Source organism: Vicugna pacos, chromosome 20 (genome assembly GCF_048564905.1).
Source record: "Vicugna pacos chromosome 20, VicPac4, whole genome shotgun sequence".
NCBI lineage: Eukaryota > Metazoa > Chordata > Mammalia > Artiodactyla > Camelidae > Vicugna > Vicugna pacos.
In genome coordinates, this window is record NC_133006.1 from 5057263 (window position 1) to 5061939 (window position 4677).

A 4677-nucleotide genomic window follows, 5' to 3' on the forward strand; every position below is an offset into this window, starting at 1 on the left:
TTCTCTTCCCGGGCTCCATGGTGCTTCGGCTTCTGGTTGGGTGTGGAAGTTGGAAGAACTAAGAGGGGATGAAGTGAGAGACAGAGATCAGAACATTCACTCACCTTCTAAGGTTCTGGCAGGGACGGCCTCTCCGGGATCACCGCTCGGCTCGGCAGCCGCACTTCCACGCCTCCCGCTGTCTCTGTGACGTGGTGGCATCCTTCCTCTCCTGTCCCTTCCAGGCCTCAGGTGGAGACAGCTTTCTGCTGTTGCCAGACCTGGCTCTTCCTCGCCCTTTGTCACTTCCGTGACTCTTGTCGGTTTCTCTTCAATTACACCCTTTGGGGCACGCCAATCACTGACCGCTAGGACCTTCACTGACATGAAAGGCTTAAGTAAATCGCCTTAGGGTTGCCTGGTTAGGACTTGGCAGAGCTGGAGTTCAGCTCGGGTTTGTTTGATGCCAACACCACTTACTCACAGATTAATCACAGCAGGAAAGAGAAAGGATTGTGTGTCAGATCCTAAGGACATTGGCATTCTTTCTCAGGGTCTGTTCATTATCTGGAAAAGGGGACCCTTGACATCCAGGGAACCTGACCTCAGGCCATCAAAAGCAGTCCATGTCCTGAAGATCTAGCCAAGCAGAAGGCTGTTGAGCAGGCAGACCAAACTTCTCCACATTAAAAGCTGGCGGTTGTTAGAGTGATTCCTGCCAGGCAGCGCTCCTGTCTGCCCCACCACAACTCCAGGAGGCTCTGTACAACTGCATCTTGACCTCAGGCCCAGATACTGTCTTCTAAATTCATCAAGCTGTGCACCACCACATTTGAGTCATTCTTTATCTCATCAAAAATTTTGTATTAAATGTCTGCTACGGGCTAGGCATTGTGCCTAAGTGCAAGGCATATAAAGATGAATAAGACAATACTTTCGTCCACAAAGAAATCACAGAGCAGATACGCAAACACATACTCTGAAAGTCCACTGGAAGTTACACCAGCTATGATTCAGGCTTTTGTGGGTTGTTGTGGAAGGAAAAAAAAAGATATTTCTTCACTCTTACCCTTTCTCCTAGCATCGCTCAACTGTCACCCAGCCACACACTGCTTTTTCCCTAACGCCTAAAATTCATAACCTAAACCCTAAGCTATAAAAGCGTAGTTGACCACATCAGCAGGGGAGTCATGGATAGTCAGCACACATAACACGCTGAACAGCTCAACAAACCCTCAGCCCTTTTCACATCCAAATACCTCTCAAAGTGATGACTAGGATTTAGTCATAATTTATAGACAGATGTCTTGCTTTTTTTCTCTTTTTTTAAACATTTTTATTGAATTATAATCATTTTACAATGTTGTGTCAAATTCCATTGAAGAGCACAATTTTTCAGTTATACATGAACATATATATATTCATTTGTCACATTTTTTTCGCTGTGAGCTACCATAAGATCTTGTATATAATTCCCTGTGCTGTACAGTATAATTTTGCTTATCTATTCTACATTGAAATCCCAGTCTGTCCCTTCCCACCCTCCATCCCCCTGATAACCACAAGTTTGTATTCTATGTCCATCAGTTTGTTTCTGTTTTGTATTTATGTTTTTTGTTTTGGTTTTTTTTTTTAGATTCTGCGCATGAGTGATCTCATATGATACTTTTATTTCTCTTTCTGGCTTACTTCACTTAGAATGACATTCTGTAGGAGCATCCATGTTGCTGCAAATGGCATTATGTTGTTGGGTTTTATGGCTGAATAGTATTCCATTGTATAAATATACCACCTCTTCTTTATCCAGTCATGTGTTGATGGACATTTAGGCTGTCTCCATGTCTTGGTTATTGTAAATAGTGCTGCTATGAACATTGGGGTGCAGGTGTCATCCTGAAGTAGGGTTCCTTCTGAATCTATGCCCAGGAGCGGGATTCCTGGGTCCTATGGTAAGTCTATTCCTAGTCTTTTGAGGAATCTCCACACTGTTTTCCACAGTGGCTGCACCAAACTGCATTCCCACCAGCAGTGTAGGAGGGTTCCCCTTTCTCCACAGCCTCTCCAGCATTTGTCATTCATGGACTTTTGAATGACGGCCATTCTAACTGGTGTGAAGTGATACCTCATTGTAGTTTTGATTTGCATTTCTCTGATAATTAGTGATATTGAGCATTTTTTCATGTGCCTTTTGATCATTTGTATGTCTTCCTTGGAGAATTGCTTGTTTAGGTCTTCTGCCCATTTTTGGATTGGGTTGTTTTTTTCTTATTATGTCGTATTAGCTGCTTATAAATTCTGGAGATCAAGCCTTTGTCGGTTTCATTGTTTGCAAGAATGTTCTCCCATTCCATAGGTTGTCATTTGTTTTACTTATAGTTTCCTTTGCTGTGCAGAAGCTTGTAAGTTTCATTAGGTCCCATTTGTTTATTCTTGCTTTTATTTCTATTGCTTGGGTAGACTGCCCTAGGAGAACATTTTTGAGATGTATGTCAGATAATGTTTCGCCTATATTTTCCTCTAGAAGGTTTATTGTATCTTGTCTTATGTTTAAGTCTTTGATCCATTTTGAGTTGATTTTTGTGTATGGTGTAAGGGAGTGTTCTAGCTTCATTGCTTTACATGCTGCTGCCCAGTTTTCCCAACACCATTTACTGAAGAGACTGTCTTTATTCCATTGTATATTCTTGCCTCCTTTGTCAAAGATTAGTTGACCGATCAATCAAAGTTTTTACCTTAAAAATTTAAGTCATATATTCTCAGAAGATATCACTAACTGTGGATAGTTCTTAGACTCAGATTAAAACACCTACATCCTCAAATTTTCATGCATTCTTTGCAAGTTCATTGTTAGCTAGTCTATGCTTCTTTTAACCACAAAACTAAGCTTTCTATAGAGAAGACTTCAACTGATGATGAAAATGTGTTGGGATTTCCTCAGTCAATAAAGGGAGGCCTCAAGCATCAGTAAACCTTAAAGCCGAAAGTCCCACGATACAATGAAATTGGGAAAATACACAAACCTCTGGAGCTACAAGAGGTTCCCTTGATGCTACTGAATAATTTTCCCACCTCTTTATTACCAAGAGCCACCATCACTGCCCTGCCTGGGAAACTCTCATAGTGTTTTTCCCTAGTTGCCAATTGTTGCAATTATCACTTATCCTGCGTCACAGTTTTCCTTTTGTTTTATGGCTAATGTCTGAAAACGACTGTCCCATATGTTTAAAGAGGAAAAAAAAAAGTAGGGGCCCATCAAAACATCACCAATTCCAGAAGATTCTCCAGGTTCTCTGCAATTAACAAAATAAAAACAGTTAAATTGTTCACTGAGCAAAATTGAAATGCTTTATGATTTCCTGCATTATTTGTCTTTAATTTAAGGCCAATTTTACTGTCCCTGAAATCAGCCAAAATATAGATTTTCAACCCCTAAATACAAATGTTTAGAGCTATAAAGCAGGTAGTTTTGACATTAACATTATGGCATTCTTCAGGATTTTGTTTCATTTAGCTAAAGACCACGCGATGGCTAATTTTACATATCCACTTGACTGGGCCACGGAGTGTGCAGATATTTGGTCAAACATTATTCTGAGTGTGTCTGGGAGGGTGTGTTTGGAGGAGATTAACATTTGGATCATTAGACTAAGTGAAGCAAGTTGTCCTCCCTAGAGTGGGTGAGCCTCGTTCAATCAGGGGAAGACATGAGTGTAACAAAAAGGTTGACCCTCCCTCAAGGAAGGGGGAGCTCTTCCTGCCTGACTGCAAGGGCAGGAGCATCACTTTTTTTTTTTTTTTTTTTGCCTTCAGACTCAAAGTGACGTGCCGGCTCTTCATTGGTCTCAAGTCTGCTGGTATCAGACTAGACCCATGTTACTGGCCCACCTATGTTTCCAGCTTGCAGACTGCAGACAGTGGGACTCTCAGCCTCCACAATGCTGTGAGCCAATGGCTTACAATAAATCAGATCTATATGTATGTGTACGTATACATACACACATATGTAAATACATACTGCTGGCTCTGTTTCTCTAGAGAAACCTGACTGATACTAACACAGACCATGAAGAAGGCTCTACTCAATTGCAAAGCGTACTTCAATCCAATTTCTCATTCGCTAAGACCACCTGATAAAGACAAAAGAAGTAATAACACTCTATCCAGCAGGCATTGAAAGAACTATTGTAGGGGGAGGTATGGCTCAGTGGTAGAGCGCATGCTTAGCATGCATGAGGTCCTGGGTTCCATCCCCAGTACCTCCACTAAAAAAAGTAATAATAAAATAATTTTTTTAAAAAAAGAAAGAACTATTGTTAAATGAAATAAAGAAAACACAAAATGGACCTGTTTCCTCTACTCAAGATTAACAACCCTTGTTAGAAAATGGGGAAATGTGCATTTTTAATTAGACTTTTAGCATCAGGGGAAAAATGTATAACTTTCTAGTCATACACTTCCCTAGCCCGTATATATGATGGAGAATATATATATTTACATATAAACACACGCTATATATATATATACACATACACACATACGTATACAAGTATAGGCATCTGTACACACATTATACACACACCTATGTGCATATCTGTGTGTTTCTAAATTCAAATTAGAAAACATTGAGTGTGAATTTTTTAAAAAAGGTTATTAGAAACCTGAAATTTGTCATAACTCTGTAATGTATTATTCTCAGAG

General features: G+C 40.2%; 1 non-coding gene across 1 annotated transcript; it reads left to right on the forward strand.

The window, feature by feature from the left end:
• Positions 1–4169: 4169 nt before the first annotated feature.
• On the forward strand, positions 4170–4241 carry TRNAA-AGC (transfer RNA alanine (anticodon AGC)). Its single transcript has one exon. It is a non-coding gene; the product is annotated as a tRNA-Ala (tRNA).
• The last annotated feature ends 436 nt before the right edge of the window (positions 4242–4677 follow it).